Source organism: Schistocerca cancellata, chromosome 1 (assembly GCF_023864275.1).
Source record: "Schistocerca cancellata isolate TAMUIC-IGC-003103 chromosome 1, iqSchCanc2.1, whole genome shotgun sequence".
Lineage (NCBI taxonomy): Eukaryota > Metazoa > Arthropoda > Insecta > Orthoptera > Acrididae > Schistocerca > Schistocerca cancellata.
The window spans coordinates 240,675,483-240,699,391 of NC_064626.1; positions in this window are offsets into that span (position 1 = coordinate 240,675,483).

A 23,909-nucleotide genomic window follows, 5' to 3' on the forward strand; every position below is an offset into this window, starting at 1 on the left:
ACAACCATAGATTATCTACGAGTACTTGTCCGAAATGACCTAAGGTAGCAGGCTGGGATTCTTTATTAGAACCGAAGACGGCTTGCTTGCAAATCCGCTTCAAAAAATTGATTTTTTGCTTTTCCTCTTATGCCGATGTTTCAACAAAATGGTAATTAAAAGAAGTTTACTGGATATCAGGAAATTATTTGAACCAAACGTAAAGGTTTGTTGGTGTGCTGCCACAGACACATTTCCGCTGCTTTTACACGTCAGATGTTGTCATTAGACTCTCGTTCGAGAAAGATATACTATACAATTGTTTTTCCAAACGTCAGCCCTATCAGAAGATACGCTCTGCGATGCTCTTACGGTTTCCCATGTATAACTTTGGTTTTCAAGTGTTGTTTTCCTATTAAATTTTTCTGTATTTTGATTTATTGCTGTTTTGTCATTCTCGAAAGTTATATTACCACCAAAAAAGTGTTTTTGTCCTGGAAGAAGTAAGTTTCACGGCAATCAGTTTATTTCGCCAGGAAGCAGAAACTGCGTAAGTACACCTATAAAAATACCAAGCGGTGTCCTCTAGGGATCACGGAGAGTGATTCTTGGTTATAATGGTGCAATTGTAAGAATTTACTCTTGCTTGCTTTTATATGACGTGAGATTAGATGAAAGATCCGTTCGTTAAAAAAATATAAATAAAATGAAAACACACTTGGGGGCCTGGCAGAGCCCTGCTCGGTACGCTTCATTACATTTTTCGATGGATTTATTTTTTGAGGCATTTTTGATAATGTCAACGCCATAAATTTTCAGAAATGCTCTGCATACATATCTCAGATGATGACATTATTCTTATGCTAGATGAATGTGATCTCAGTGGCACTGAAGATACAACCGTTCAAATGATTCAAATGGCTCTGAGCACTATGGGACTTAACAGCCGTGGTCATCAGTCCCCTAGAACTTAGAACTACTTAGACCTAACTAACCTAAGGACATCACACACATCCCTGCCCGAGGCAGGATTCGAACCTGCGACCGTAGCAGTTACACGGTTCCGGACTGCGCGCCTAGAACCGCGAGACCACCGCGGCCGGCGAAGATACAACCGTAGTGAGGTCTTTATTCACAAACAAGATGCGTCAGAATCGGAAGATAACATGAAAGTGAATTCACAAGGAAGTGACATTGCCAACGAAAATTGTGATGGGGATTCCGGTAAAGGAGATGAGTTTATTACAAAGTCACGACGAAAATGTCCAATTTCTTTGATGATTAAATTGTAGATACTATATACACCTTTACCAATGCTGAAGCGTAGCGCATTGTTTAATATGACAATGCAAATACTGCTCTGCGCAGAGTGAGATTTTGGACAATGTAGATTCTGTGAAACTGAGAACATTTTTGACGCGCTACTCATTGATGAAGCTGTTCGTTACCGGAAGGAACCAGTCTGAAATGTGGACAACAGAAGAAAGTATTCGTCGTTCTAGTTTTACTTGTGCCATGGCACGGAATAGACTTGCACATATTTATCAGTTTATCAGGATCGACGATAAAGCACCACGTCAGAAACTCTTATTTAATTTAAATATACTTTGATTCATCCAAATAAAATAACCTGAGTATTCTTTTACACTGCTATGTTGAGAAATTAAGAAAAAGATAGACGGGGTCGCCAGAAGACCCCAGCGGGTGAACAACGTTTATGTCGTAGGCCTGGTATGTTAATTCAAACGAATATCTAGCTGTCTGACTCTTTCGCTTAGCGGCCAATGTTGTTTTGTGCGAGGATGTATCAACGAATGATTATTAGACCAGCTTTGTTAACAATGTGGAAGACACGGTCTGTCTAAACACTGTGACGTATCTTCCTAATAATGCATAGCACACCACAGGAAGTAGCTTCCGTTCCCCATTATACATCTAAAGTAACACTGCAGCTGTTGATTAATTACATGCGTCAGTTTGGAACACAAACCCACACTCAAAACCAGAAACAGCCAAAACCGGAGCGCTACTAAAAGCCATTTTCAAGGTATTAGAGGCGGATTTCTGAGTATCAGTCCACTGGAATTTATCTCCATTCCAACAAAATTGATTTAAAGACACAGACAACTGTGCAAAATTAGAGATAAATATTGTAAAAAAAAATATTATCATGCTTCTAGCCATAATTTTCTTACACTTAGGTGGAGGAAACGGATAGATAGTCTTAGTGTGATCAACCCCGATGGCATCATACGAGTCAATGTGCAACCAAAAGGAGATTTTCTGATGGGCTCAATTAAACTTAGAGGTTTTACAGTTAACTCAACATGTAAACTGGACAAAATGTGAATAGGATTGTCAAGGTGTTCAGAAAAAATTTTACTATGCATGACAACTTCATCTACATAATTCTAAATTCATCTAAAGCTCACCTAAAGCAGAATCCAGTAAACGTGACAGAAACCACGATGGCAACCCGAAAGGGACGCAGTTGTATTTGAACAAATTCCAGCCCATACAAGAGACATTGATTCTTTGGTAAATAGCCTCTGATGACAGTCTTGATTAAGATCAAAAATGGGAAAATGCTGGGCTCCAGCAAACCAAATGAAACAATTATGGAGATCAGACAAGGGGACCAATTCTAATACAACCTTCTCGTTCAAAGCCCTATAATCCACCACCAGCTGATTAACATGCACCATTATATTTCGGCACTAAAAAAAAGGTGAAGCATATGATGAAACTGATGGAGTGTTCATACATCAGCCACAACCTGATCTATGATATGATGTAGTTCCTACATTTTAAGAGGAGGCAAATCATAGGGAAATTTTACAAACAGAGTTGTGATCTGTAAGCTGAATTTTAGACTTAATTTTCTTCTTGATTCTTAATTCATCGGTAATGGCACTGCGAAACTGATGAAGCAATTGAAGCTGTTATTGAGTTAGTAACTCGATCAGATGAGCCACACTAGAAGGAATCACACTTTATCTAGAACATCAGAAACATCTTGATGGTGATTACGACTGCACCATAAATATCTTTTGCTTGGATGATTTTTTTTTAAAAGAGTTCATTTTGTCTTTCTAATGAACTCACAGACAAGCAGCATATCATTGGACGACCCTTTCACAGCGATGAAACTCTTTGGCCTTGCCAACTCATGCACACTCAAACTGAAGCAGACGTCCGTTACTACAGGAGGCAGTTCCCCATAAAGACTAAAGCACTGCTTGAAAACTAATTGCAAGAAAGAAAGCAGGCCGATGTGGCCGAGCGGTTCTAGGCCTTCAGTTTGGAACCGCACGACCGCTACGGTCACAGGTTCGAATCCTGCCTCGGGCATGGATGTGTGTGTTGTCCTTAGGTTAGTTAGGTTTAAGTAGTTCTAAGTTCTAGGGGACTGATGACCTCAGATGTTAAGTCCCATAGTGTTCAGAGACATTTGAATCAGTTCGAACCAATAAAGGAAATTTGCAAATGTGGTCATGCTTACGGCACCATTGATAATCACCAGAGAAACATTGCTTTGTGAGTCAAGTTTTAAGGTGGCAGAACCAAAGGGTAAATCCTATTTAGTAACAGCCTTTACCTTATTGTAGTCTTTCGGTGGCCCATTTTAATTCCTGCTGTGACTCACCGAGTGATGACGTCGGTTTCTTTCAACTTTGTGTCGCGGTACAGGGTAATTGCGCACTAGGTGACCTAAGTGGTTGCAGAGGAAACAGTTTCTGTCCGATATAAACTGTTTTCCCTTGTTATCAGTTGATATGCTTTTAGCATAAAGTCTAAAATGTTCAAAATGTTCAAATGTATGTGAAATCTTATGGGACTTAACTGCTAAGGTCATCAGACCCTAAGCTTACACACTACTTAACCTAAATTATCCTAAGGACAAAAACACACCCATGCCCGAGGGAGGACTCGAACCTCCACCGGGACTAGCCGAAAAGGGTCTCAAAATTGCTTTTATAAGTGCTGCGTATTTAATCACTAAACCAAATGTTCTCTACACAGCTCTGTCACTTTATCTAACTCAAAAATAGTGTCCTGTTTGTTAGTGAACAGCATACTAGAACGGTCTTCCAGGAACATACTCTTTAGGATACTACTAACCGCTTCCTGTTCGGTAACCTTAAGGCAAAAATGTAACATGGCCGTACGAATATCCTCAGCATATCAGACAAGAGACTCCCCCTGATTTTGAAGATGATATAAATGTTGACTGGCCCATTCATTTTCAACTGGGCATTAGTTACAATTCTATTTACCAAGTAAATAGTTTGAAATATTACTGAATGTGCAATCTGAAGAATCTTTCCAGATTTTGTAAGCAAACACTTAACCATAAAAGGTCTGTAACTTGTTCCAATTGACAATTTATTGATGTTTTCTATTATCGACAGAAAGGAATTAGGTTATTTCTTGAACTGTTTCCACCAGTACCTATGATTTCTGTCTGTTATTCAGATCTCGTGAAAGTGGAAAATTGGATCGGGAGGAAAACATTCCACTTTATCCTTGCCAACCATATCTTGCTCATTTAGAAAACTAGTTCTAAGCTGTAACTGAATAACTTTATCGTGAAGATGTTCAGTAATGAGGGCTTGTTTGGGGTCTGTATTCAGTGTTAGCAAATCCTAAACATGGTTACCCAAATGGTCTAAATGTGCACGGGTTCTATAGCTCTTCAAATGTGAGAGGTAGGTTCAGCACAACAATTCACTATTCGCCTACACCCCAGAACGTAAACTACTGCACACAGCACAAGCGAAAATTATCTCGCTAATATTGTCAGCTGTTATACAGGCTTGGTGGTCCACTGCACTACACCAACGGTAGCTTAACTTCATGATGTTGGCTTCTACAGCTAAAACACATATAGTGATCTCATACAGGATTGGTCAGCACTTAAACTTCGCGGAACGAGTAGTAGGGGACAGAGAATTATTACTTCGCTGTAACAAAATAATTAGCAGTTGTGCTTGGAAAAGTGTAACATGTCATGTCTTATAGGAAAAAATGTACAGCATGTTTGGCTCATAAATGTGTATCTTTCTGTAAGATTTGAAAATATTGAACATTCTAAGAATATTGTCTGCAACACAACATAGTATTTGCTGCTCAGAGGATCTCGAAGAAGACACCTTCTCGAGCCTGCAAGTATATTCCTAAAAATTCTGTTCTGTAAGTAATATTACGCTGACTGAATGGATGTTCCACAAGAAACATATTTCTTCTTGAGCAGGTAGCCGTGCTGAAAACAAATGGTCACAGCTGGACTCCTATTACCGAATAATATATTAAATCATGCCCAGATGGTTTCTTTAAGACAACTGTTACACACACAGAGGTATATACCGTTGTGGTTGCACCTACAGGATAACCACAACAGAGGGGCATTCGTTGAGAGATCAGACGAACTTGTGGTTCCTGAAGAGGAGCAGCAACCATTCCAGTAGCTGCAGAGGCAACAGTGTGGATGATTGACTGAACTGGCCTTGTAACATAAACCAAAACAGCCTTGCTGTGCTGGTACTGCAAAAGGCTGAAAGTAAGGGAAACCATTGCCGTAGTTTTTCCCGAGGGTAAGTAGCTCTACTGTATAGTTAAATGATGATGGCGTCCTCTTGGGTCAAATATTCCGTTGGTAAAATAGTCCCCCGTTCGGATCTCCGGGCGATTACGCAGGAGGATTCTATCATCAGGAGATACAAAACTGGCGTTCTACGGATCGGGGCGTGGAGTATTAGATTTCTTAATAGGCAGGTAGATTAGAAAATTTTAAAAAGGGAATGCGTAGGTGATTCTAGATATAGTCGGAATTAGTGGCGTTCGGTGGTAGGAGGAACAGGACTTCTGATCAAGTAAATACACAGTTATAGACAGAGAGTCAAATATGGATAGTGCAGATGTGGGGTTAATAATGGATAAAAAAATAGGTGTGCGGGTAAGCGACTATGACCAACATAGTGACCGCATTCTCGTACACGAGATAGACACAAAGCCCACGCCTACCACCGTGGTACAAGTTTATATGCCAATTACACTACTGGCCATTAAAATTGCTACACCAAGAAGAAATGCAGATGATAAACGTGTATTCATTGGACAAATATATTATATTAGAACTGACATGTGATTACATTTTCACGCCGTTTGGCTGCATAGATCCTGAGAAATCGGTACCCAGAACAACCACATCTGGCCATAATAACGGCCTTGATACGCCTGGGCATTGAGACAAACAGAGCTTGGATGGCGTGTACAGGTACAGCTGTCCATGCAGCTTCAACACGATACCACAGTTCATCAAGAGTAGTGACTGGCGTATTGTGACGAGCCAGTTGCTTGGCCACCTTTGACCAGACGTTTTCAATTGGTGAGAGATCTGGAGAATGTGCTAGCCAGGGCAGCAGTCGAATATTTTCTGTATCCAGAAAGGCCCGTACAGGACCTGCAACACGCGATCGTGGATTATCCTGCTGAAATGTGGAGTTTCGCTGGGATCGAATGGAGGGTAGAGCCACGGGTCATAACACATCTGAAATGTAATGTTCACTGTTCAAAGTGCCGTCAATGCGAACAAGAGGTGACCGAGACGTGTAACCAATGGCACCCCATACCATCACGCCGGGTGATACGCCAGTATGGCGATGACGAATACACGCTTCCAATGTGCGTTCACCGCGATGTCGCCAAACGCGGATGTGACCATCATGATGCTGTAAACAGAACCTGGATTCATCCGACAAAATGACCCTTTTGCCATTCGTGCACCCAGGTTCGTCGTTGAGTACACCATCGCAGGCGCTCCTGTCTGTGATGCAGCATCAAAGGTAACCGCACCCATGGTCTCCGACCTGATAGTCCATGCTGCTGCAAGCGTCGTCGAACTGTTCGTGCAGGTCATTGTTGTCTTGCAAACGTCCCCATCTGTTGACTCAGGGATCGAGACGTGGCTGCAAGATCCGTTACAGCGATGCGGATAAGATGCCTATCATCTCGACTGCTAGTAATACGAGGCCGTTGGGATCGTGCACGGCGTTCCGTATTACCCTCCTGAACTCACCGATTCCATATTCTGCTAACAGTTACTGGATCTCGACCAACGCGAGCAGCAATGTCGCGATACGATAAACCAAAATTTTGATAGGCTACAATCCGATCTTTATCAAAGTCGGAAACGTGATGGTGCGCATTTCTCCTTCTTACACAACGCATCACAACAACGTTTCACCAGGCAACGCCGGTCAACTGCTGTTTGTGTATGAGAAATCGGTTCGAAACTTTCCTCATGTCAGCACGTTGTGGGTGTCGCCACCGGCGCCAAACTTGTGTGAATGCTCTGAGAAGCAAATCATTTACATATCACAGCATCTTCTTCCTGTCGTCTAATTTTCGCGTCTGTAGCACGTCATCTTCGTGGTGTAGCAATTTTAATGGCCAGTAGTGTTGCTCTACAGATGAAGGGATTGAAGAAATGTATCATGAGATAATGAAATTTTTCAGATAGTTAAAGGAGACGAAAATTTAACTGTGTGTGGGACTAGAATTCGACAGTAGGAAAAGAAAGAGAGGGAAAAATAGCAGGTCCGGAGAAAGGAATGAAAGAGAAAGCCGCCTGGTTGTATTTTATACAGAGCGTAATGTAATCAGCGGTAATATATGATTTAAGAACCACAAAAGAAGGATGCATACGTGGAAGGGTCTGGAGACACCGGACGGCTTTCGATTGATTGGTTCAAATGGCTCTGAGCACTATGGGACTTAACATCTATGGTCATCAGTCCCCTAGAACTTAGAACTACTTAAAACTAACTAAGGCCATCACACAACACCCAGTCATCACTTTCGATTGATTATATAATTTTAAGATAGAGATTTAGGAACCATATTTTAAATTGTATAACATTTCCAGGGCAAATGAAGATTCTGAGATTCTGACCACAATTAGCTGGTTATGAACTATACATTGCTACTTACGAGATCGGTAGAAGGTAGAAAATTAAGTAGATGGGATAAAGATAAGTTAAAAGAACCCGAGGTTGTTGAAGGTTTTAGAGGAAGCATTAGACAGTGGTTGACTAGGACAGGGGAAAGGAATAAAATAGAAGACGAATGGGTAGCTTTAAGGTACGAAATAGTGAAGGCAGCAGAGGATCAATAGTCAGGAACTAGTAGAAATCCTTGAATAACACAATAGATATTGAAACATCCTGGCAGATTAAAACTGTGTGCCGGACCGAGACTCGAACTCGGGACCTATGCGTTTCGCGGGCAAGTGCTCTACCAACTGAGCTACCCAAACACGACTCACGCCCCGTCCTCACAGCTTTACTTCTGCCAGTACCTCGCCTCCTACCTTCCAAACTTTACAGAAGCTCTCCTGCGAACCCTGCAGGACTGGCACTCCTGAAAGAAAGGATACTGCGGAGACATGGCTCAGCCACAGCCTGGGGGATGTTTCCAGAATGAGATTTTCACTCTGCAGCGGAGTGTGCGCTGATATGAAACTTCCTGGCAGATTAAATCTGTGTGACGGACCGAGACTCGAACTCGGGAACTTTGCCTTTCGCGGGCAAGTGCTCTACCAACTGAGCTACCCAAACACGACTCACGCCCCGTCCTCACAGCTTTACTTCTGCCAGTACCTCGCCTCCTACCTTCCAAACATTACAGAAGATCTCCTGCGAACCCTGCAGAACTAGCAAAATGTTCAGAAAACCCCAAAAAAATGCAACATACTGCTTGATGAAGAACGTGATAGTGTTCATTTCGGTTACGAATAAAATGCTACGTTTGAAAAACAGATTCTAACCCACACTAACGGAAACTGTGTGTCGCACCATGCTACTCAGAATGCCCCAGTACAGACGTGAAGATCTTGCATCAGTATGGCTCACTAAGCTACGCACTGCAGCAAATATTACCTTGTCTTATGCAGCGTAAACACAGCATATACACAAAGAAATCAGTTGCTGACAGGTGTGCAAATTACCGATCTACGAGTTTAATGTGTCACGGTTGCAAAATACAAACAGGAATCCCTTCCAAAAGAATGGAAAAACTGGTAAAAACCGACCTCAGGGAAGGTCAGCTTGGATTCCTGAAAAATGTAGAACACGCGAGACAATGTTGACCCTATGACTTATCTTAGAAGATAGGTTGAGGAAAGGCAAACCTACGTTTGTAGCATTTGTAGACTTAGAGAAAGCCTTTCATTATGTTGACTGGAATACTCTCTTTGGAATTGTGGAGGTAGCAGTGGTAAAATACAGGGGGCAGAAACCAGACGGCAGTTATAAGAGGGGCATGAAAGGGAAGCAGTGCTTAAGAAAGGAGTGAGACTTGTTTGTATCCCAAACCCATAGTTATTCAATTTGTACACTGAAAAACCAATAAATGAAACCAAAGAAAAATTTGAAATAGGAATTAAAGTTCGAAGAAAAGGAATAGAAACCTTGATGTTAGCCGATGACACAGTAATGCTGTCAGAGATAGCAAAGGACTAAAGATAATGGAATGCAGCCGAATTAAATCAGATGATGCTAAGGAAATTATATTAGGAAACGAAAAACTTAAAGTAGTAGTTGAGTTTCTCTACTTGGGCAGTAAAATAATTTATAGAGCCTAATGGCTGAAGGAAAGAGGATATAAAATGTAGACTGGCAACGGCAAGAAAAGCATTTCTGAAGACGAGAAGAAGATTTCGATGTGTGGTGCTATAGAAGAATGTTGAAGATCAGTTGCGTGGATCACGTAACTGATGAGGAGGTAGTGAACAGAATTGAGGAGACCACAAATTTGTAACACAACTTCACCAAAAGAAGGATCGGTTGATGGAATACATTCTGAGAGATCAAGGGATCACCAATTTGGTATTGGATGGAAAGTGTGGGGGATAAACATCGTAGAGGGAGACCAAGAGATAAATACACTAAGCAGCTTCATAAGGATGTAGGGTCCAGTAGTTTTTTGGATGTGAAGTGACTGGCACAGGATACAGTAGCATGGAGAGCTTCATCATAAAACCAGAACGATGGGAAGGTGTCTGCGTAAATGTAAACGATCTCATATCACTTAATAGTTATTGAAATCCAAAAGAACAAATGTTTCACATGAATATACTGAATCAGTTTTACAAGAATCACGTGATGGTTATACTGAAGTAAGACAAAATATTCGTTCACAAAATATTAAAAAAAAAAATGCAACATCCCGCTTGGTGAATGAAGAACGTGTTTTTTAACGCCGCGTCGACAACGAGGTCATTATAGACGGAGCACAAGCTCCGATTAGGGACGGATGGGGAAGGAAATCGGCCGTGCCCTTTCAAAGGAACCATCCCGGCATTTGCCTGAAACGATTTAGGGAAATCACGGAAAACCTAAATCAGGATGGCTGGAGACGGGATTGAACCGCCGTCCTCCCGAATGCGAGTCCAGTGTGCTAACCACTGCGCCACCTCGCTCAGTGGAACGTGATAGTGTTCAGTTCGGTTACAATAAAATGCTACGTATGAAAAACGGATTGTAACCCACATTACCGGAAACTATGTGTCGCACCATACTACTCAGAATGGCCCAGTATGGCTCGCTAAACTACGCACTGCAGAAAATCTTACCTTGTCTTATGCAGTAATACACAGAGAAATTCAGGTCACATTTCTCATTATAAGCTTTCGCATAAAAGCTAAGATTGTAACTACAAGCCACTCCCCTCTTCCGAAAAGCCATATTCCCACCTTACAACGAAACCGCAGCACAGACAAAAACATTAAAAAAACACTAGAATCTTTTGTTCGACTTCACAGTACGTATCATGCTGCACAGTCTGGCCACATAACATTCTTACCGGTCGAACCGCCGCTCTCCCCATAGACTGTCTCGGTCTTTAAGACAAACAACCGCAGCTGAGACCAGAGCGGCTACACCAAGTTTATCGACCATTGGGCACAGATTATCATAACAGGGTCTGCTCGCGAATTCACGGATGAGTAAAACATAAGAAAGAGGAAGTTGATAAATTGAACACGTAACTTTCAAATCGTTGTGTTCAATGTGGCGCTACGGACTATAGATTTCAGCTAGGTGCTTTAATATTCAATAATAGGGCTGATAACAATGTTCTAAATGCAAAATTAATTCTTCTCAAACTCTAACTAAGAATGAAATTGAGAGTCAGCACAAAAGAACTAGGACTGTGAATCAGGACTAAATAAGATTATCATATTCACGATTTATTAGAAGCAGTTTACGCTTCACAAAAGAACTAGGACTGTGAATCAGGACTAAATAAGATTATCATATTCACGATTTATTAGAAGCAGTTTACGCTTCACGGAGGAAGGTTTTTTTCATATTTTCCAGGAACGTAATGAACAGGCATGGGTCAAACGCAAATAAAGTATTTTTCTGATGATTCATAAGAGTATAAATGGGGATCCACATATAGGGACATCGACTTTTACTTATCGTGAAAACGTACTATTCTTTGCTTTGTATTGTCTCTCATCTTTCGTCGCTAAAACATTTTATTCAGCATTGCATATTCATATTTTGTTTTTAAATAGTAAACTGTATCTACTATGGAACACAGAAAATAGGTTCCTCAACTTTAGTATTTTTTAAATACACGATTTCAAATACTGGTATTTGTTGCTGCTCTGAAACAACAGTACAAAAAATAATAATCATGCAGTAATAATTTGGAAGTAATAATTGGCTACTGCCAGTAAATAAATCTGTACCTTACGTTTTACGATAAGCTTCAAAACAATTATTTTTCACAATACGTAAGTTGTTTTGCACGTCTTTTAACTTGGAATTACAGCCAGTTTGCTTCATGTTGAGGCATTCCTTGCGTCAACGAACTTTGGTAGTTGGCCAACATTTTTACCCAGCTTCTGAAGGTGGCTGCAGCAGAGCTCTCCTTTGATTTTTGTCACATTTTCTGTGTCATCTAAATCTTCACTCTCATAGTAATTCACTGTGCCAGGACGTTCTCGTCTCCTAGCCACTGTCAAAACATTTTAACTTTCTTATTGATTATCAGTCGGTTGCATTAAGCTCTTTTGTCAAAAACGAGAATTCGTCATCTTCCCAACCAAATAATTCCGCGCTGGTATCACTAGGAATAGGTTCTAATTGCTCATCAGTTAGTGTTCCATGCGTTGCTGTAGAGTGTACAAATAATTGTTATGAGGACCCTCGGAGTGTGGGTTGTTTCATGGTGACGAAGAAAATTAATACAAATCTAAACCAATTCTTAACATACAGAATAGTTAGCTTAGGTCAAAAAAAGAGATTCCCAGTCTAATATTTAGCCATTATAATAGTTTACATATAACATTCTGCGCACTACCATCTGTAAACTAACACAAGAATGTTTCCTTGCAAGGTTCTGTGCTCTGATTTTAAAACTGAGAACGAGAAGGTCCTGATTCGTAGCTCATCTTTCCGTAAGAGGAAAAATGAGCCTATATATTGAATGAACGAAGTTCCACACGTGTGGACCGAAGGAAAGGAAAAGGTTAAATATACTTGTTTAATTGCGTATGGTTCAGCAGCCAGAGTCAGGTTACATGAAAGATTCCTCCTTATGGTACCGCATCATACAGTAAAAAACTATTGTTGATGAAATTAACTTCTTTTGGGCTGAGTAGACATAGAATGACACTGTAAGCATGTCCGAAATATTGATTTCAACAGTAATCGTCTGTTACAATATGACTCTTTGCCATACTCAGAACGTTTTCATGCTAAATACGCGTGTATTTCTTAAATTTAAGGCTAATTTATACAATTGCTCATACTTCAACACTTATGAAAAACGCCCTACATGTAGCTGCAACAAAGTCGACATGTTACCAAACATGGTAACGCAGCTATAAGCAGCGTCCTTCCTCCTCTATCACGTGCAAATCCACGATCGTGTAATTTTCGTCGTTCATTGGGATAATTGCAGCATTACTTGTCAGAGTCTTAAAGAAATGCAGTTATCCATCGCTAATTGCTATCCACCGCTCTAGAGCACGTCTTTTCAGTTTCCAAGACAGATGAAGCCTGTACTTTGCAGCATCTCGTACACTACTCGCTTTAACAACACGGGCAATGATGCTCATTTTCAGTAACATCGCTGTACTCAACTTTCGATTTAAATCAATAGATTTTACAAAAATTTTATATGTGTTGCATGCTGCTTAGTGCCTGATTTATTATAAACAATTTGAGTGAATCAACTTTACGCAACCATAATATCTCTCACCGTATTTTAAAGTTAAATGCCACGTACAGAAGACATCAGAAGAACACCGAACAGATGGGTCTACTAGTACTCCAATTATTATGTTCACGTTGTTTTCTTTATTTATGCGTTTGTTTGACTGGAAGAATTAGGGCCTTTAGACCCCATATTATATCTAAACAGACTCTTTCGATGAGTCAACATTACAACACGCATAGTACATGAGCAATATATAATGATAATGATAATGATAATAATAACAGTAATTACTCGTGGACTGTGCGACTGGTCCCGGCGGAGGTTCGAGTCCTCCTTCGGGCATGGGTGTGTGTGTTTGTCCTTAGGATAATTTAGGTTAAGTAGTGTGTAAGCTTAGGGACTGATGACCTTAGCAGTTAAGTCCCATAAGATTTCACATACATTTGAACATTTTGAACAGTAATTACAATAACAGATGCAGTGATAAGTGTATTTAATTTAAGAAATGTCCCTCTTATTAATTCTATGTTAAGCAATTTGCTCATTACGTTCTTATAGAAAGTAAGCTGTGACACCTAACAGAAATGTATAATAAGAAGTACAAAGGTAATCAAATATAGGTAAGAAGATCACTGTCCAGAGGAACCTGAGGAAAAGGAAGTACAGCAGATTAGATGGAAGGAAGAAAACAGAAATAGATAGAGACAGTGTTGATGATGTAACACCGATTTTGCTTCACTGCTGGACATACGGAAAAGAGCTGGGATGTGACCAGAGGGGAATTACGCCGATAATAAGCGATAAAGTTTTAATCTCCTCTTGAATGCAGAGTGGTTTTGCGTAAGACGAGGATTTCAGGATAGTTTGCTCCATAGATGTACGGTTGAAATGGAGAAGGGGTTTGTAATCTACATGTACAGCGAAGACGCTGGGAGTATCCAGTTCGATGCTGCAGTAATTAAACGATGACATATATTTGGTATGTAAGGTGACGTATTGAGTGCATCTGTGACTAAGAAGACGGTGAAGAAAAGCGTGTGGAATGTACGTTGCCTATCTCATCGCATCTACCCTAACTGAGCGTAGGAAAGAGAGACATGATCAAACAACCGAATGTTACACGTATCTTACGCAAGCATTCATGGCACTCTTTCTTTCCTGTTGGGCTACATTACGGAAGTAAAGATTTAGTAGGGCTAAAGACTCAACTAATTTTTTTTTTAATTTGCTTGAAGTGACAAAATTTTTGGACTGTCTATATGCAAGAGAGAGATTTTCTGCATGCTCTAAGAGACTGTTCTTCCCAGAGATTACGCTGAGATCTGGGAGTGTTTTGTGACTGTGTAATTGGACATCATAAAGGAATGTTGAAGGAACTGTTTCACGAAAATGACCGCTTATCATCTTTCGGAGTGTTATGAGGAGGACCTGAAACTTCTTAGGGTTTATTATAAGATCGCGATAACAACCAAAGGTCTTCATTCATATCTGACAGGGCAGCAGTAACGTTCTTTGGAATTGCGCTTTCAAAACTACATACAGGCAGGATAGATTTTCTCCATGCTGAAGCAGTTTCTTCTTCCCAATGTAGACGCTCATCAGAGATTATGCTGAGATGTGGGACTGTTTCTTTTTCATTGTGTAACTGGATACCACCAAGGAACGTTTCACAGAAAGGTCCGATTATAAACTTTCGGAATGGTACTAGGACGACATGCGACTGTAAGAGTGTTTTGCCCATCTTGACACTGAAATAGGTCGTCATTCGTGTCTGACGGCAATGTTCTTAGGGCTGGCGCTTAGGTACAATTGATTCTCGTCAGCATATTCATATAACTAGTAGCTTCGATTCCAGCACAAGTTAGATATCATTGATATACAGCGAAGAGTGCTTCAGACCATGGACTCAACCCTGTCGGACTCCAGTGAGCACATGTTTGCATGAGGACTTCTCCTACTCATAGATACTTTTATAACAATGGATATTAGCGATTTTAGCTGTAAATATGTTGTTTTGGAGCACGGAAACTATTTCCACATTAATTTTCCTTTTAGATGTGTTAGTTGTTCGCTTTCTTTGTAAGATATTTCCAGCAGTTATCTGTTTTTGAGGTAAGTGTCGAAACACTGTATTACCTTGTTTGACAGAAAAAACTGTTTCTTTTTAATAGGTAATGTATTCAAATAAACAGAGCCAAAAGCCTTGCTGAAATCAAGCAGCGGAAAGTGGCCGCTTCGACGCATTTCACCGATCCCCGTGACAGTTATAGCCTGGCGTGCATCCACGCTAAAGAGATTAATGGCCGTCCTCGCCTTAATTAAATGTATATAAGTACTGTCTTTTATTTTAGACATGTCTGAAAGAACAGACACCTTTTTGATCCATCAGGTGCTATGAATTAAGGCACAAAGGGATTACAAGCATTGACTGCAAGTAGGCCTTGATTAAAATTAGTGAGGAAGATTGTGCCAGATCGGGATTCGAACCCGTTTCTTTTGCTTACGAGGCAGATGTGCTGACCACTGCGTCATCGCAACTGCACGGACTAGACTAACACGTCTCCCGTCGGACTGAAATTCTCATTCTATCCACATACTGTGAATGTAGTGTCTCTTGCTCATTATCCTTTTCACTGAGGCAATGCTGTGTAACGCCAAAGAAATATATCGGTAAGGGGTGTCATTATATTAAAAGTCTCTAAAATTGGAAGTTCCTGTTTATATCTAGAAAGGGTTTCAGAAATTAGGGAACATGCGTTAAATTTGCGGATGGGGAAGGCATGTTCAGGTACGAAGAGTTTGCGTCAGGGAGGAGGGCGCCCCGATAGATTTTGGCGGACTGAATGGTTGATGATGATACATGATGATGAGGTGGAAGTGCGCGTGTTGCCGAACGGAAAGAATCTGGCCACTGGAAATATGTCGGCCGCCTCGCCCGCCGGGGGCGGCGTCCGGGGGCGGCCGGAAGCGACGGACGCGGGAAGGCCGGCCGTTGTCGGCAGGAAGCGGTGCCGCCTCCATCACGCGCTGGCGGTCGCCTAAACAATCCCCTGCATTAGCTGCCAGGTAATACGCAATTTGCATGACACTTTGCTGTTGAAATCATTACTTGGGGCGCCGCTGCGCGCGCTGATATGACGAGGAAATTATTAGTGTTTGGACGCGCGGCCCGAGGTCGGATGCAGGGTTAATAACGCTGTCAGGTTGGCTGCAGTGAGCGGGGCAGTACCGCGCGCCTGCTACGGCTGCTGTTGCTGCTGCTGCTGCTGCCGCCGCAGGCAGTGGAGAGCGTTGCTACGGCTCTACGATCGTTTTTTTGCTTTCTCCGCATCGTTTTGCAGTCTTCATATTCGTTATATACAGACGGAGGTAGCCAATGTGTGCTTCTTGATGACACAATACAAAATTGTGATTTTTAGTATTCCTGAAAGCGGAAAAGCTTTTACTGTTATCTGTCAAAGTAAAAGAGTAATTATACATGTGTAGTGTCTAGTTTTTGGGACATGCATGTCTGAGGGAACAGACACAATACCAGTATAATTTATGGGCTTGACGGCATTTCTATCGTTCAGAGCAGATGCACGATAATGTCCGGCCTCTTTCTGGAATACAGTAGGGTTGGGAGAGAAGAGAAATAATGGACCGGGGACTCTACTCGGCACTCTACCGCATATGGAGATTTACGTTGGACAGAAGACGTGCTCGGATAGCCGAAGTGGTTCAGGTGAAAGCGTGAAATCCGGGTTCGATTCTCAGTCCGGCATAGATTTTCACCAGTCTCCATTGCATACTTCAGTGCCCTAATGCAGATAAAGTCGGAAATATTTTTCGTCAAGTATAAAAAGGATTAACTCCCTTTTGTGACTAATTAATGCATTAGTTGTAAAGAAGCGGACGACAGTAGTTTGTGAACTGTCACTCTCGACTCTACTCCCTCATTCCAAGGATACTATCGATAGCTTATTTCATTCAGATACTCGGAATTTATTTAGCTGGGGGTACAGCTTGCTTGAGGATAAACGGTGGAAAGGTATGAACTGTGGCGGCGTACCTAGTACCATCATGTGTCCTGTATGTCTTTTGGATACAGTTTGTAATTACTATTTATTAATGATTGAAGTAATCAATAGTTTGAGAATGGGTTATATAGTATATAGGATGTGTGGCTATAAAACATGGAACTGATACCATCACAGAGTAAGTACGAATGCGCCAGAGATGAACGTTCAATAGCTGCGAAGCGTGAAGCATTCTTAGTAGAATGCGGCATCTGTGGTGCTTGTAGACAAATCAGTGTGACCATGGCCTTCCTCGGTGAAAGAGATGTTATTTTGTTTTGCTGGGAAAATGATAAGTGTAAAAACAGAGGAACAAAATATCGAAATATCGTGAAGTTTCACAACAAACTTGACGAAACATCTACTGAAACCTATATTTTACTAAAATACGTGTTGCTGAAAACTATTTATCACATATTCGAGTTTCTGAGTGGTTGCGAGATGACCGAGAAGACATAGAAGATGACTGACGCCCGGCACTCTCTTCAATATCAAAAACGGAAGAAAATATCGAAAAATTAGGGTAACTGAGTCTGTATGACCGTCGGTTGAGTATTCCGTTGATTGCTGAAACTGTAGGAATTGACGAAGAATGCGCAAGGAAAGTTTTACAAGATCAACTTCACATGAGAAAAGTGTGTGCGGAACTGATACCGAAAATTCTCATCAAACAAAAAGAAACTGGTGAAAATGTTTGTACCGACACTTTGAACAACATCGAAAATGACCGTATTTTCTTTGAAAGAGTGACAACATGTGGTGAAACATGATTTCACTTATGATATAGAAACTGGGCGTCGTTCTAGGCATTGGAAAGGCCCAACTTCACCGACAACGAAGAAAGATCGAATAGGCAAAACAAGATTCAGAGAGATAATGACTGTTTTTTCGATATTCATGGAACTGCTTATATTCGTTGAGTTCCTGAGGTCAAACTATTAATCATTATAACTACCTTGAAGTTCTTGCTCGACTCCGCGAGAAAATAAGACAAGAAACGCCCCGAATCAAGGAAGAACAAGTCATGGGTTCTGCGTCAAGATAACGCATCATCTCATATTGCATTAAATCCTTCATTTGTGGGGCGATAGTGTCCGTAGTTCCTTTATGATTCATGAGGATATTTTTTATCCGTCGTTTCAACTACAAAAATGCCTGATTTTTTACCAGAAGCGTTTTGTTTTATTGAGGTAAAGTTCTCCTTCGATGTAGAAAGTATGTACAGTTACATCCCTGTTAATGAAACCATAAAAATAATTGAAGAAAACCTGAAAACACACAATCAGCTACTTCATGAACACACATATGAAACCATAAAATTATTACAGTTAATAACACAACAAAATTATTTTGAATTCAATCAAGAATACAACATACAAGAAGAAGGTTTACTCATGGATTCACCTATCTCAGGAACATTATCCAACATTTTCATGGATCACATAGAAAAACGAATATTTGAAGAATAATAACAAAGAAAGGATACAACGTCATCTACTGGTACAGATACATGTGACATAATATGTATGGTAGATGAACCTAAAAACAGAATACAACAACTACACAAAGACATAAATACCGTACACAAAAACATAAAGTTCACAATAGAAGAAGAACAAGAAAACACTCTCAACTTTTGGCACAACCAAAAGAAAACCCACAATAAGTGACATTATCTTAAATGAAACTTCAAACCACCCACAGAACTACAAACAAGAAGCAATAAGATACACGTTAAACAGACTGAACAGTATCCCCCTAACACTTCTAATTATCAAAACGAGTTAGCCATTATTAAAACAATAGCATTAAAAATGGAAATAAAGAAACAGTGGTAGACATGCTAACCAAAAAATAAAGGGACAATTAAGGAAGAAAACTAACCAAACCACACTAACTCGTACAACTTGCACTACAACAAAATAATTGTATACAATGACCTACCACAACAAATACACTCACAAAAAAGGAAACATATTCAGAAAACAAGACATAAACATTGCTTACAAAACAAACAATTCCATACAAAAGCATATCCCAAAACTAAAATCAGAACTAGATAGATACAAACAATGTGATATCTGTCAGCTCAGTTGCAGAGATTGTGAGAAGATACCCAGTGAAATGACTGGTAGGACATTTGACACAAGATATGAAGAGCACATCAGAGCATTCAGATACGGTACAAGTCATTCAACGCTTGCCGGTCATCTAAAAGAAGAACACCATAAACCAAGCAATATTGAAAACGATATGAATATCATAAAAATCAATAAAGACAGTCACCTCCTTCCTTTACAAGAAAATTTCCAGATACAAAAAGCGTTAACACAAACAGTTGCTCAATGACCAGATAAATACTGGAAACCACTCTGTATAGAATAACTGATGAAATCACATGAAAAAGAGCCTTTTCCATCCTTCACCCCCTCCCCCACAACCCCCTCTCCCCCGCCTCCACTCACATCTCATTTCACCTCTCGCTCCTCACCTTCTCCTTTAAGCCACACTCCACCACTTGCTGTATACTTATGGCCGCTCATCGTGCTTACTCCTCTCAAATAAATAAATAAATAAATCAATACATCTCCATCGCTATTCCTTCTCTACTCTTACACAGTATATAACTATGTAGAAAGATACTTAAATACAATTACACACATACAATACTCTAATTTACGAAACAAGACAAAGTAGTGGAAAGGTTATGTCGGCAACACTACAAAACACAAACATCAATACATACTTGAAATATGAAAACAAACAGAATATAGTGGTGTGCATAAATGTGTGTTGTGAGAAATACATAGTGCTGCAGAACATCTAAAAACTAGACGAAAATTATCAGTGTCTAAGTTAGAAAAACGACGATGTGCTAGCAGACGGTATTTCCCGATGTAAGCGAGGAATCAGCGGAAAAATCACCGTAAGTACAAACCAACCTATTTTTAAAGAAATGTTTTTCGATCTAAAAAGCAAATCAAAATGTAAATAAACTTAATTACAGACCACTGATGATGCTTTACCTCAATAAAGCGAAACGCGTCTAGTGAAAAAACCAAGCATTTTTGTAGTTGCAAAGAATACACTCATGAATCATATTGCAGCGTCTGTTAAAAGGTTTCTAGCGAAGTACACCCCCCCCCCCCATGAACCACAACGGAGGGGTATCTGTTGAGAGGCCAGACAAACGTGTGGTTCCTGAAGAGGGGCAGCAGCCTTTTCAGTAGTTGCAAGGGCAACATTCTGGATGATTGACTGATCTGGCCTTGTAACAATAACCAAAACGGCCTTGCTGTGCTGGTACTGCGAACGGCTGAAAGCAAGGGGAAACTACGGCCGTAATTTTTCCCGAGGGCATGCAGCTTTACTGTATGATTAAATGATGATGGCGTCCTCTTGGGTAAAATATTCCGGAGGTAACATAGTCCCCCATTCGGATCTCCGGGCGGGGACTATCAGGAGGATGTCGTTATCAGGAGAAAGAAAACTGGCGTTCTACGGATCGGAGCGTGGAATGTCAGGTCCCTTAATCGGGCAGGTAGGTTAGAAAATTTAAAAAGGGAAATTGATAGGTTAAAGTTAGATATAGTGGGAATTAGTGAAGTTCGGTGGCAGGAGGAACAAGACTTCTGGTCAGGTGACTACAGGGTTATAAACACAAAGTCAAATAGGGGTAATGCAGGAGTAGGTTTAATAATGAATAGGAAAACAGGAATGCGGGTAAGCTACTACAAACAGCATAGTGAACGCATTATTGTGACCAAGATAGATACGAAGCCCACACCTACTACAGTAGTACAAGTTTATATGCCAACTAGCTCTGCAGATGACGAAGAAATTGAAGAAATGTATGATGAAATAAAAGAAATTATTCAGATAGTGAAGGGAGACGAAAATTTAATAGTCATAGGTGACTGGAATTCGAGTGTCGGAAAAGGGAGAGAAGGAAACGTAGTAGGTGAATATGGATTGGGGCTAAGAAATGAAAGAGGAAGCCGCATGGTAGAATTTTGCACAGAGCACAACTTAATCATAGCTAACACTTGGTTTAAGAATCATGATAGATGGTTGTATACATGGAAGAACCCTGGAGATACTAAAAGGTATCAGATAGATTATATAATGGTAAGACAGAGATTTAGGAACCAGGTTTTAAATTGTAAGACATTTCCAGGGGCAGATGTGGACTCTCACCACAATCTATTGGTTATGACCTGTAGATTAAAACTGAAGAAACTGCAAAAAGGTGGGAATTTAAGGAGATGGGACCTGGATAAACTGAAATAGCCAGAGGTTGTACAGAGTTTCATGGAGAGCATAAGGGAACAATTGACAGGAATGGGGGAAAGAAATACAGTAGAAGAAGAATGGGTAGCTTTGAGGGATGAAGTAGTGAAGGCAGCAGAGGATCAAGTAGGTAAAAAGACGAGGGCTAGCAGAAATCCTTGGGTAACAGAAGAAATATTGAATTTAATTGATGAAAGAAGAAAATATAAAAATGCAGTAAATGAAGCAGGCAAAAAGGAATACAAACGTCTCAAAAATGAGATCGACAGGAAGTGCAAAATGGCTAAGCAGGCATGGCTAGAGGACAAATGTAAAGATGTAGAAGCTTATCTCACTAGGGGTAAGATAGATACTGCCTACAGGAAAATTAAAGACACCTTTGGAGATAAGAGAACCACTTGTATGAACATCAAGAGCTCAGATGGAAACCCAGTTCTAAGCAAAGAAGGGAAAGCAGAAAAGTGGAAGGAGTATATAGAGGGTCTATACAAGTGCGATGTACTTGAGGACAATACTATGGAAATGGAAGAGGATGTAGATGAACATGAAATGGGAGATAAGATACTGCGTGAAGAGTTTGACAGAGCACTGAAAGACCTGAGTCGAAACAAGGCTCCTGGAGTAGACAACATTCCATTGGAACTACTGATAGCCTTGGGTGAGCCAGTCCTGACAAAACTCTACCATCTGGTGAGCAAGATGTATGAAACAGGCGAAATACCCTCAGACTTCAAGAAGAATATAGTAATTCCAATCCCAAAGAAAGCAGGTGTTGACGGATGTGAAAATTACCGAACAATCAGTTTAATAAGCCACAGCTGCAAAATACTAACACGAATTCTTTACAGACGAATGGAAAAACTGGTAGAAGCCGACCTCGGGGAAGATCAGTTTGGATTCCGTAGAAATACTGGAACACGTGAGGCAATACTGACCTTACGACTTATCTTAGAAGAAAGATTAAGGAAAGGCAAACCTATGTTTCTAGCATTTGTAGACCTAGAGAAAGCTTTTGACAATGTTGACTGGAATACTCTCTTTCAAATTCTAAAGGTGGCAGGGGTAAAATACAGGGAGCGAAAGGCTATTTACAATTTGTACAGAAACCAGATGGCAGTTATAAGAGTCGAGGAACATGAAAGGGAAGCAGTGGTTGGGAAGGGAGTAAGACAGGGTTGTAGCCTCTCCCCAACGTTATTCAATCTGTATATTGAGCAAGCAGTAAAGGAAACAAAAGAAAAATTCGGAGTAGGTATTAAAATCCACGGAGAAGAAATAAAAACCTGAAGGTTCGCCGATGACATTGTAATTCTGTCAGAGACAGTAAAGGACTTGGAAGAGCAGTTGAACGGAATGGATGGTGTCTTGAAGGGAGGATATAAGATGAAGATCAACAAAAGCAAAACGAGGATAATGGAATGTAGTCGAATTAAGTCGGGTGATGTTGAGGGTATTAGATTAGGAAATGAGACTCTTAAAGTAATAAAGGAGTTTTGCTATTTGGGGAGCAAAATAACTGATGATGGTCGAAGTAGAGAGGATATAAAATGTAGACTGGCAATGGCAAGGAAAGCGTTTCTGAAGAAGAGAAATTTGTTAACATCGAGTATAGATTTAAGTGTCAGGAGGTCATTTCTGAAAGTATTTGTATGGAGTGTAGCCATGTATAGAAGTGAAACTTGGACGGTAAATAGTTTGGACAAGAAGAGAATAGAAGCTTTCGAAATGTGGTGCTACAGGAGAATGCTGAAGATTAGATGGGTAGTTCACATAACTAATGAGGAAGTATTGAATAGGATCGGGGTGAAGAGAAGTTCGTGGCACAACTTGACCAGAAGAAGGGATCGGTTGGTAGGACATGTTCTGAGGCATCACGGGATCACCAATTTAGTATTGGAGGGCAGCGTGGAGGGTAAAAATCGTAGGGGGAGACCAAGAGATGAATACACTAAGCAGATTCAGAAGGATGTAGGTTTCAGTAGGTACTGGGAGATGAAGAAGCTTGCACAGGATAGAGTAGCATGGAGAGCTGCATCAAACCAGTCTCAGTACTGAAGACCACAACAACAACAACAGCGAAGTACAGCATCCCAGTAGTCGACCACCTATTTCATTTGCTTGATCTAGGATCAAGTGTCTTTTATCCGCTCACCATGGCCAAAACTGCATTAAAAGGAACAAGAGTTCAGTCCGCTGAAGCAGTCAAAGATAAAGCGGCAACGTCATCAAGGAGATCACCGAGAAGGCTTCTAGCACTGTTTTCATCAGTGGAGAATACGTATGGAGCGTTGTATGGATACATGAGGCAAATGTACTGAGAGTGACAATAACTAAATATGTATGTTTTTA